This window comes from Micropterus salmoides, unplaced genomic scaffold (genome assembly GCF_014851395.1).
Source record: "Micropterus salmoides isolate LMB-PRFRI ecotype aquatic unplaced genomic scaffold, ASM1485139v1 Ms_hic_scaffold_11, whole genome shotgun sequence".
In the NCBI taxonomy this organism is placed as follows: domain Eukaryota; kingdom Metazoa; phylum Chordata; class Actinopteri; order Centrarchiformes; family Centrarchidae; genus Micropterus; species Micropterus salmoides.
Genome location: NW_024040152.1, coordinates 13100396 through 13113297, shown reverse-complemented (window position 1 = coordinate 13113297; position 12902 = coordinate 13100396). Strand labels below are relative to the sequence as shown.

General features: G+C 39.8%; 1 protein-coding gene across 1 annotated transcript in view; it reads left to right on the top strand.

Moving 5' to 3' along the window:
• Nucleotides 1-12902, top strand: part of LOC119897360 (carcinoembryonic antigen-related cell adhesion molecule 5-like) — a 138723-nt gene that overhangs the window by 51903 nt on the left and 73918 nt on the right.

Here is a 12902-nt window from a genome sequence, read left to right as displayed (position 1 = left end):
ATCTTTAACAATTGAATTAAGTCGACAGTTGCAAGAGTCGTGATCTTTGCCAGGTAACATGCTCTCCATTTGTTCAAATGTTATTGTCTCAAGTTAGTCTTAATAGAGCATGAAATCCTTAAACCTGAAATAAAGTTTTTTGCCTCTTGGAATCAGTGGAAAAAGCTGTAAACACAATATTGACACATAATTATTGTTGATAAGTGATACAACTTTCTTTGGATACCTGTGACCTGGATGACTGAGAACCTTCACAGACATACAGCAAACTTGTTAGTAAACAGTTGCCTATTTTTTAGGTTACACATTTAAGGAGATAGATGAGTAACTTGTATCACATCGTAGCATGTAATCTTCTGCTGTGACGTCATTTCCCATTTCAAAAAACCCTACCATTCTAATTAGATGTGAAGTGCTTTGTGACTTTTACCGACCTGTAAGAATAAATGAACAAGGATGAGTTGGCTGGCCCTCAGTGGATAAATAAGAAGAACCAGCTCAAGCCCATCGCTTTAGGGGCCTACACTGGGTTCTCTCCTAAGTTCTCTCCTAGGTTAGAGTGCAAAGTCGAGGCTTAGTAACTACTACTTAGTTAGTTTGTAACAAATTAGCTACTAAAATTGGTTGCACCACAATTACTAACTAACCTAACTAGTTTTGATGTAAAGTCATAACTATTGCGAGTGGCCAATCAGAGATCCTAGATTCCATCGTTATAGTTTTGTGCACATTAGCTTTCTTGCTGGTATGAGCCACATGGCATCATAGCACATCGTAATAATTTGATTATATCAATAAATAAGGGCTCTGCTGGATTGCAGTGTTGCATAATTGTATGCAATTTATAAAAACTTTCCTTGGATTACACAAATAATGTTTTTCTTGTCTTTTGTTATTTAAGATGAAGGTAATCTGATCTGAGAGCACACTTTGCCAAACACAAATTATTTGGCGTTAAAGTTGGGGTATATGATTCTAATCCGATACACGTCTTTTTGTCAAATACAGTAAATAGCTCCTCAAGGTCCATAGCTGTCCGTTTAGTGTGTGTGCGCAAAAAAACAACAACACAGCCCTGGCTCTGTAAATGGGAAACGTTTACTACTAACTATATTATCTTTATTATGCATTTTAGCTTTGCTGCAGCAACTGTGGCGTAAGTTTGCTAACCCACAACTATAGCTACTTGCTGTGTCATCATTTGCTCCAAATCATGGTATTTGTTGTGATATTGGATTTGTCCAGAATGGCAACCCCCACCTTTAACAGAATGCTAATTCCAGTACTATATCCAAATGCCACTACTGACAATAAAATGCTATCTTGTTGAATGTGTCACTACAGTAAAAACCTATTCATTTCAACTTACCCAGTACAGAGACAACTGATGGCTGAGAAGTTGATATCTCATGGTTTTTTTGTTAAAGGCCTGGCAGCTGTAGTTACCACTGTGACTCATCTGAATGTTTATCAGTGTGAGCTCTGGTCCAGTATCAGACTGCAGGTCTCCATTCAGAAACCAGTTAAACAAGGCAGAGGGTCTGGAGACAGCTGAACAGGACAGACTGATGTTTGATCCTTCCTCAAAGGATTCTTGTGTCGGAGATATTGTGAAATAAATATTTTCTGGGCCATCTACAGTGGGGGGAGTAGATGGGGAGTAAAAAACAACAAAGTAGTAATGTTAGCAGCTTGAAGAAAATGCTACTTAACATGCAGCTTAGCTCAGTGCAAAGCCTCAGTACACCATCAAATGAAGATCAAAGATGTATCTTTGAAGCTGTATGTCCACAGCACAGAGCAAACTGCATGAATATATTTGCAAGATAAATGTTATGCACATGTAGGTTAATAACTCACAGCTGATGGTGAGGTTTACAGGATCACTTGTACCATTACTGACCAGGACTGAACACACGACACCTGAATGGTCCCTGGTCATAGCGGGTCACATTAACTATAGTGAGAGTGGAGCCTCCATCAGTGAGCTGAACTCTGTCGCTGGCTGTAACCTCAGAGCTGCCGTTCAGCCAAAGGAAAGAGAGGGAGGATCCAGAGGAGGAGCAGGACAGATGGACAGAGCTGCTGAACTCCACTAAGTCTGTGCCGCTGGCATTTACCGTTACATTAGAGACTGGCACTGTGGGTTGAAGTAAAGAATTAAAGTATTAGGGGTTTTTACAATCTGGCTTTTCTACATTTTTTCTATCACACACCTTTCTACGCTGGTGTCAAACACAACTTAACAGTCAACTTAATATTGATTACCATGTTAACTGCCTGACTTAGTAAACAGTAAACTAAATGTGGGAATAGAGGTGAAAAAAATTAGCTAGCTACAATAATTTGACAAATCATCATGTACTGCTTGTAAATCATTTGAGATCATCTGAGTAACACACTGTAAACCACCTCAAATCAGCTACATTTAAGGTAGATATCAATTTATATTATTACTGTCCTATTCAGCAGATTAAGAGAATTAAAGATGTTAATCATCAGTGGGAACAACAAGTATTTGCTGGCATTTACTATTACATTAAAAACTGGCTCTGTGGGTGAAAAACAATATTGTTCTTTGCATTACAAAGGTACAGTAGAGGGAAACACTGAAGTGGCTGAGAATGAATCCCATATTTATTATGGCATGTTGAGAATTCATGGCTGCAAGCTGAAAGTTTACACTAGCTCCTGCCACAACAAAAAACATGTCGCTTATTTAATGACGATAATGATACACAGACCTAAAAGGCCATTTGGGGTTTCCACTAAATGATTTGCACATTAGAGGGAAATTCAGTTTTTGTTGATATTTTGTCAAACAGTCATTGATTTAACTCAGTGGTATAATGGTTTAGGCTGCACATTTTGGTGGTTGCACTTTATAATCAATTGCCTGTGGCAAAAAATATATTGCAGCCCAATTTAGCACCAGTTAGTGTGTATGACCTTAACTCCAATCAAAATCTATCTGATACAGTCTCAACAAAAGCTAAATATGTACAGATTCATACAGGTGTACCAAAATAAAAGCAAACTCAGTGCATCCATTAAGACTACATGTTTAAACACAATATGGAAGTCAGTACTTAGTCATACCAGTAAATATAAGGGTATTGCTAAGCACCAGTTGTCTTAAATCTCAGATCACAGAAGCTGCAGTTTTTGGATAAAGGTAAAATGCGTCACAACACACCACTATAAATCAAGCATTGTTGTGTTACAGACATGCCCGGCCTACAAATAATCTTCTCCAGTTGGAAGGGAACATGCTGGTTTGATACAGACCCCAGAAAATATCACATCATTATATTACAAATTTGCTTTATTAAAAAAAATTACCATTACCGCTGAAACAATGACTCTTATAATATCTAGTAAGTAATTACAATGTGATTGTTTTCTGCATACTGTTCAGTCTTAGCTGGTGTTAATGTAGGTCATTATGTTTTCAGGGTGTTTATAATGCAATTATTGCTATTTGTTTTGCCTTAGTATTATACTATGTAATAACATAATTACAGATTTTATTTGAAACTACCGAGCATGTAAACACAATTATTTTAACAGACACAATATTTTATTTATTTCTCAATTGTCATAATCTCCTTTCAGTACTGAATGAGATGCAATATGAAACATTTGCTCACCATGTACAGACAGTCTGGTGGTTCCATGCTTTTGTGCTTCTCCCTGTGGTGTAACGGTAACTCTGTATTCTCCACTGTCATTAAGAGTCAGATTCCTGAGCTCCAGAGATGCAGTAGATGTGAAATAGGTGATCCTGCCTTCATACTCTGGGCCAGTTATGTTTTCAACATTTGAACTGATTATGTTTCTGTCACCAAAGTTCCAGCCCACTGCTATAAAGGGTTTCTCTGGTGGAGTCAGTGTTGTGGTGAACATCACCGTCCCTCCCACAGCTGCATTCAGAGGACCGTCTGGTAACAAACCAGCTCCTTTGGTTAAACCTGGAAGATTTTAAAAGTTACACATCTCTAAAATTAATTATAATGGAGGATATTGTAAAATTGGATACTGTGATGATTAAATCCCAATTCAAAACAAGGTCTAACTATTCAAAACCCAAATCTGTAGCAGACAAAATGAGCAACCAACCAAGGCTCCTGATTTTTTTAAAAACTCAGTTGTAGCTTTGAATTTTTTCTAAACTTGTCTATTTATTGCAAACAAAACCTCTGGTTTATAAATATATTACTAACCACTAAGTACAACAGAATGTTGAAGATTGGTGTGTACAAGATCGCTGACGTAATTGCTGACGTAATCTGCACTCTGTGCACGCGTTGGCGTCTTTAGCCACCTGTCGGAAGCTCCGTCTTAAACCGAACTCTTATCCAGTTTTAATCCACTCTTTTTCGTTACATACAGCCAAACAGATTGTTTCTCTTAGCGCAACCACCAACATCCAGGACACCGTGTTTTGGGACGCCTCTAGCCTTCCGAGGCTTTCATCCTGTTCGACTCCGAAGCATCCGTCAACCTGGGCTGAAGTGGTGGTCCGTGGCTTTAAGAGAGGCTCGGATGGGGCTGCCTCTCCTCGGCACATCGGCCTCTCCAACCGCTATGCAGCCTTGTCTAACGACACTCCGGTCCATCCAGCGGATGCACCTGCGGCTTCGAGTCTCCCTGATACGGATCTCTTTCGGCGCACAGTGCCTGCCGACACTGTTGCATCTCCGCCACCGGCTACATCTCCCGCGCTGGGCCGCCGGTCTGCCGCTGGGCCTGATCGGCGGCCGTCATCCCGGTCTAAAACCTCCGCTTCCCGACGTAGGATCCTGAAGGAGGCTGTGCTCAGACGCTCCGGAGGCCGTCTCTACCCTGCACCGTCGGGTAGCTCTTCTCTCAGGTCTGTTACTGCTACTCCAACACAACACTCGGCAGCTCACACACTCCATCATCAGTCCGCACGCAGTGTTGAAGCAGATTCTGCTCAGTCCTGCTCTGGAACCCCACAACCGGCATCTCCTCGTCCCCTTTTCTCCCCAACCACACTAATAATTGGTGACTCCATAACCAGAAACATCCGTTTCTTTAACGCTACCACTCACTGCTTCCCCGGTGCCACCACAGCTGACATTTTAAAAAAACTCCAGGACCTGATGCCGTCGCTCCCGTCCTCCATCACAAGGGTGATAATCCATGTCGTAACAAATGACACAGCTCTTCGGCAGTCTGAGCTGACAAAATCAGATTTTAACCGTCTTTTTAACTTTTTAAAGTAGTGTGGAAAGTCCGTTTTTATCTCTGGTCCCATTCCCACAGTTGGTCGCGGTGCTGGCCGCTTCAGTAGACTCCTTGGCCTCCACGACTGGCTCCAGTCCGCCTGCAGGGCTCATCGTGTGTGTGTTATGTGGATAATTTTAATATTTTCTTGCAAAGAATGTCTCTTTTTAAGACAGACGGACTTCACCCAAACAAACGGGGCTCAGAAATGTTAGCTGCGCACATACAGCATGTGGTGCGGTCCACACGTGACTTACGTGAATGACTAATCATTCATGCAGCACACCTGGACACACCACCGCTCACTGAACAGATCTCTGCCTCACTGCCACAAACAACTGTCTCCACCTGCTGGCATGTAAAGCCGTCTGCTCCCAGCGCTGTTCCAAAGACTTCTATTCCTGTCATCATCACGCATAGACCAGTAAACCGAAATGTGCACATCCCACACAGAAATAATAGTAATCTCTTAAGGATTAGGACAACTGCACCAACTCCAGCACCCAGAACAAACTCATTTAAAATGGCTCTCTTCAATGTGAGATCACTTTCAAGTAAGACTTTTATCTTAAATGATTTTATCTTGTCTGCAAATCTAGATTTTATGTTTTTAACTGAATCCTGGTTGCAAATGAATGGCTATAGCCAGCTAGCTGAACTGTGTCCGCCTCAATATGATTGTTTTAGTCAACCGTGGGTCAGTGGTCGTGGTGGTGGGCTAGTGAGCGTGTATAGGAAAAATTTAATATGTCATCAAGTACGCTGTGATGAATTTAACTCCTTTGAAGTTCTCATCTTAAAGTTGGAGGGCTGCAACCTATCATATTTGTTATAATTTATCGCCCCCCAAAACCGCCTGGAGGATTTTTATCAGAACTTCCTGAATTTTTATCTACTCTGGTTTTAAATTATGACAGAATTGTTCTTTGTGGCGATTTTAATATTCATGTTGATGACCCCAACAATGTTAATGCAACTGACTTTTTAAATATAGCCACTTCTTTTAACTTCAAACAACATGTCAAAGGGCAAACACATAACCATGGTCATATACTGGACTTGGTTTTTACCCTGGGTGTCAGCGTCTCCTCTGTGGAATTAGTGGACATGACCGTATCTGACCACAGATGTATTGTTTTTAGCTGTGATTCGCCTGTTACTCATGCCGCCTCACCAAGCCCTGTGTGTTCTCGCTTCTTTAATGAACAAAGTGTTTCAAAGTTTTGCGCATTCTTTCAGAGCCAAAGCCAACACCTGTCTGATTCCAACACCAACAATCTGGTCGATCACTTCAATCATATCTGCTTGTCGTCACTAAATATTACTGCTCCTTTTAAAGGTTAGGCCTACGTCTAAAGCTAGTAATCAACCCTGGATAAATGACAGCATTCGCAGCCTCAAAAGGGAATGCAGGAAAGCAGAGCGCAGATGGAAAAAATCCAGTCTCCAAGTCCATTACCTCAGTCTGAAGGATTTATTAATTAACTACAATAACATGGTTAAGGATGCGAGAACACACTATTTTTCTGAACTCATTACTACACATAAACACAATCCCAGGTTTCTGTTTAAGACTGCGGATCAGCTGGTAAACCCAACCCCTCCTTGTGCCTCAGCTGGAAGTAACGATGACTGTGAATTGTTTTTATCTTATTTTACCAATAAGGTGGTGTCAATCAGAGCCTCTATTACCCCTGTGGCCTCTTACTCAGAGGTTCCTCACCAGCAACAAGAGAGTTTTAACCAGTTTTATCCCATTGACTTGTCTGAGGTTTTTAAAAACAGTATCACAAATGAGAGTGTCCTCCAGCCCACTTGATGTAATACCTACAAAGTTTTTACTGAAAGTAATAGATTCTGTTGGGCCCCATTTGATCTCTGTTTTCAACAGCTCCCTATCTACTGGTTGTGTCCCTGATTATTTTAAAACGGCTTGCGTGAACCCACTTTTAAAGAAACCTGGTTTAGATCCCTCCCTCCCACATAATTTTAGACCAATTTCAAAACTGCCTTTTATTGCAAAGATTCTAGAAAGAATTGCGTTCAAACAGCTGCTCACTGTACTGGAAAATAACAAAATATTTGAAAAGTTTCAGTCTGGTTTTAGGAAGTACCACAGCACTGAGACTGCATTGCTTAAAGTCACCAATGACCTTTTAATGTCTGCTGATGAAGGCATGTGCTCAGTCCTGGTACTCCTGGACCTTAGCGCTGCTTTTGACACCATTGATCACAATATCATGTTAGACAAACTGAGGCACTGGGTGGGGATCTCTGGTACTGCCCTAGAATGGTTTTTATCCTACCTGTCAAATAGGAAGTTTTGCGTGTCTGTAAACAACTATGTCACTTCGTTCTGTCCAGTTAAATATGGTGTGCCTCAGGGGTCGGTCTTAGGACCCATTTTGTTTTCCTTGTATCTGCTTCCCCTTGGACATATTATCCATAAACATGGCATTTCTTTTCATATTTATGCTGATGACACACAAATACTTGCCCGTCAGATCCACAGACCCTGGAATGCTGAGTTCACTTAACAACTGCCTTTGTGAAGTTAAAAAATGGATGTCAAATAATTTCCTCCAGCTGAACTCAGACAAAACAGAAATCCTGGTCATCGGGTCCCAGCAGATGGCAAAACAAATACTGCCATCTGCTGGTTCCCTAATAAATCACATTAAGCCTGTGGCAAAGAACCTTGGTGTTTGGTTTGATAGTAATTTAAATTTCGAGCAGCACACCACAAAGCTTGTTCAATCATGTTTTTATCAACTTTAGAAATATAGCAAAAATTCTATCTATGTTAACTTTTAAGGACACCGAGACCATTTTACACGCCTTTATCTCATCACACCTGGATTATTGCAACAGCCTTTTCACCTGTTTAACCCAAAAATCTATTGATCGACTCCAGACTGTCCAGAACTCAGCTGCCAGGCTTTTAACCAGAACAAAGAAATATGACCCCATTACTCCTATTTTAGCTTCATTACACTGGCTCCCAGTATGTTTTAGAATTGACTTTAAAATTCTATTGGTCACTTTTAAAGCTCTTCATGGCCTCTCGCCTTGTTATATTTCTGACCTTTTAGTCCCATACACACCAGCACGTACCTTGAGATCCTCGGGCAGAGGTCTGTTGTCTGTTCCAGAGTCTCGACTGAAAACTAGCGTTTGCTGTCAGGGCCCCGAGGCTCTGGAACAGCCTGCCCGAGGAAATCAGGTCGGCTGAGTCAGTGGACTCTTTTAAGTCCCTTCTTAAAACATACTTTTATAGGAGAGCCTTTCCCGATCTTATTTGATTTTATTTTATCCCTTTTATTTGATTGATGTATTTTAGTCTTTTCAGTGTTTTCATGCTTTTATCTTGTATTGTTTTTGTATTATTGTCTCTTGGGTATTATTGTCTTTGCACTTGTTAAAGCACTTTGTAACTTGTTTTTGAAAAGTGCTCTACAAATAAAGATTATTATTATTATTTTGTCATAATGTATCTATGTAGAAAGTTTACAATGTGCTTCTGTCCAGTGTATATTCTGATGCTCGTTCTTAAAAATCAACATTTGCTATACGAAGGAAGTACTGGACTCCTCATGAGTTAAGAAAATAATTTCCAGTGGATAATCCAGGGGGGAATCAAGCACATTTGCAGTAACATTTCCAACATCTCCCAAATGAAAGCAGGGAGGAGTGTAATCTTAAGATGTTAAACTGAGCTTAAATAATTAATGGCTAAATCTTTAAAAATAAGTAAATAAACGCATGCTTGTATCTGCTGTATCAAGCAATAAGATCTCACCTGTGATGACTCCCAGGATGATTAAGTGTATCACAGTTATTTCCATTTCATCTGCAGTTTCATCAAGTATAACGAGAAAAGAGGGACTCACTCACTTCAATTTCCCTTTGATAATTTCAGGATCATTTTGCTGTATTAAAGTAGTACAAGGAAGTACTATGCAATGGGGATTTTCATATGGAGTGGTTTAATGATGAACAAGGTCCACCTTGTTGATCATTAACATGATTCAGCATTCAGAGAGTTTATTCAGGGTGGCCGTACTATGGATTTGTTCTGTATTTTGTAGCGAGGCGACATCAGAATATTGCAGTTTTACGACAGGTTCAGCCAATAAAATAGTTTTTTCCAAAAATTGTGAGTTGCTGCAACCATGAGACGTCCTTGAGCATGTTCAAAAATATTAGGCTGATGGGTCCACCAGTAAGCTGAGGACAGATACACACACACACTCAATCAAAATGTTTTAAATTCAATTCATTTAACAATGAAATGATACAATAGAATAATTTAAATTAAAGATATACATAGTTAAATATACAAATAGGTAAACCAAACACATGATCCTCATCCATCATAGCAATATAGAGAAGGATATGGAGAAATGAGTGAGAAGACAGAAACAATAAACAAACAAACAATATTGGCAATATTGAATAGATTTATAGATGAAGTCAAGGCACAGTGGTAAAGTAAACATTATTGTTTACTATGATTGATGCATTGATCATGTCTGACTAAGTCTGTAGAACCTGGGCCACTGCAGAAAGCCTTAGTACCGGTAAGTATCCGGTAAGCTACCGAGGTGTGTTGCAGCCTTGACAATATCCCGATATGAAGTAATAAACCACTTGCTGTACTTGTGCTTTTGTTATGGGTTCTCTCAGAGGCTGCATTCTGCTGACTTTGGTGAACGCCTGACCTACCCTCTACATCCATGAGATAGACACACCCAAAGATTATTTGGGATGCCAACCAATGTCATAAGATTTCTTGATCTAGTTCCAGTATAGGAGAGTAAATTACAGTGTTTGTGTGTAGCCTATGTGCGTGCGTGTGTTGTGGGCCTGGCTACCATCTACTGCTACTTGTTGCCAGATTGGTCCGTCACTCTAGTAGAAGCAGTCTATGTCAACTTCGTTACAAAACTAGATGTATATTAGAGGTACGCCAACTTGCCTCTTTTTTTTTGTGATTTTTCTGTGCTCCAGGTTTCTTGTGCTTACACTTCATCACTCACCACCAACCGTCTCTACCAACACCACGCCATCTCTTGCCTGCCTGTATCATGCCAGCTGCCCCACCAACAGATCGTTTTGTCAATAAGGACTTTTATCTTAACTGCTCTGTTATCTGCTTCTGGGTCCACCTAAAACATAACTGTAACATTAAGACCACTCATAAAGTTCCCAGAGAACTTAAGTATTCAACACATTTACTCACTTCTGCTATTGAGCTTCTGTTTCATTTCAGCAAGTTAAATATTAAAATCAATTCTCAATGGACATTAACTTTGATATACACTCCTATAAAAGTTAAATATAAGATATCCTGCTCAGTAAATCACATCAGTAGCACCTTGCTTCACCTCTTATCCAGACCCCTAGAAGAACAGTTACACCACAGGAGGGCAACATACTGCAGATTTTGTCTTGAAAGTCCTCATTTATAAGGACTGAAAGTGCTAAAGCTAACTAAACAAAAGGCACAACTTCATTTAATCATTAGCATTTCTTTATTGTATTTATTATGAGGAAAAGTAATATGTATCAACTCATGGAAACAAGATATAACAAAATAAGTTTGATGGGCTGCCAAAAATAAGGGCTGTAGGATTTAAACTATACTCTTCAAACCTACTGTAATTTCCACAGATGCTGGTGTTTGACCATTATATTGACAGTGAACAAAAATCTAATGCAAACACACAAAGATTTAGTAATAGCAGAATAAGAAATTGTCATTTATATATTTTACTTATCTGTCTAGGTGTAAAACAAGTTAGCATAGCTATTTTCAAATAAGTTTTATATTAATGGTGCATAGTAAGTAGCATAGAGGCTTTCAAAGGCATCTGAGAAAGCCGGTGAATGGCTCATTTTTCTGTGAGGTTACAACTCATTCACAAATAGACAATACAAATGTTATTAATTTTATTACAAAATTACATATAGGTCCTTTAAATGTTAAATGGCTTTGGGTGAATTATCACCCAACTATGTAGCTCAACTGAGCTTTTTTTGGTTTTGGGTTTGAAGAGCTCCGTCTATGGACGAGTTTCTGTCACGATCGTGGTGTGGAGGCAGGTTGGAGAACCCAAACGCAGGACACAGAGCGGAGCAGGTATGGTATAACGAAGGGTTTTAATAAACAAACAAAAGCGAGCACACTTACAGGTGAGTGGCTGAATAACAGAAATCCAAAAGTACAGGGAGAGGAGACGAGACAAGCAAGGCTGGTTACAGGCAGAGAGTACACACACGACAGACTGGGGGGTAACATGAACAATGACCGGACAAGGACAAGACAGAAACACCAGGTATATATACACAGGGACTAACGAGCAGGGCGGGAGCAACACAGGTGACAGACATAAGACTAACAAGGCAGAGAGAGAGAGCAGAGGAAAACAGAGAGACTAGACATGACAAGCAGACTATATAACAGATACTGGACACTAGACAGGACAGAACCCAAAACTCAACATACCAAGGCAGATACCAAACTCAAAAGTAAACACAAAGGATGGCCAACCGGCAGAGCGTGACAGTTTCAGGAAAAACGCTCTAATAAACCCATTGCATTCGCTACCTTCTAAAATGAGTGTGAATATTTTATTCAACAAGTGGCCAGAAACGCAGCAGAAATGTTACTGTTGATCTGTACTGGATGGATAAATGGCAAATTGTTTGCTAACACATTAGCTATTAAAAAAAAGTGTGAATATATCACCATGTGTCAGTATGTTGTGGCGCTCGCCTACAAGTGTCCAAAAAGTCACTTAATGCAGCTTTCAGCACATTTTGCAGTAACATTCTGACAATAACACCCTCAGATACACTGGTAATTCTGTTAATGATTTCTAAAAGTATATAATCCAAACATAAAGAAAATGTATCATTTAAAAAAAAAAACAACAACAACATTGGTGTCTCTTATCTTCTTGGCGCAGGTGAAAACTTTACACACTTATTTTCTGATCATCTGAAGGACAAAAATGTAAAGAACTAATTCAGAGAGTTGCTGTTTATCCAAACATTCATTATGACCCAAGTTTACATTTTTAGTTAGGCCACAACCCCTGGTGGTAGAAAAAGTCTGGTGGAGTAAGGAGCGACCTACCTATGAATGGTGGTGGGGTGTATGGGTGAGTGATGTAAACTCAGGACTTTCACTCAAGATAACGAGGCTCAAGTTCCATGATAAAGAAAGTCAAAGATGACAAGTTTTAGGTTAAATAATGTTTTGTAGATGACTTACTGACTTAAGTTACACAATGTGCTCTAAACCCAAGCCACAATCTTTTCCTAAAACTAACCAAGTCATTTTGTTGCCTAAACCTAACGAAGTTCTGTTGCCTAAAACTAACCAAACTACTACTTTTATGTTACGTTTTCCACATGTTAAACATTGTGTGACTTACAATCCGTAACGTAGGCCTACTAAAGGTCGCTGGACCGGTACTTGCCAATGCTCATGTTGTTGTTGGAAACAACACAAAGTGTCATTGTACTTCCCAATAAACATATGGGCGATGCAATTTTGGAAACGGTCTTATGTGTAGTTTTGGGACACTTAGGTATGAGGACGTGTTGCATATGTAGGTCAGATGAGTAGCCTACTTACCTGTATC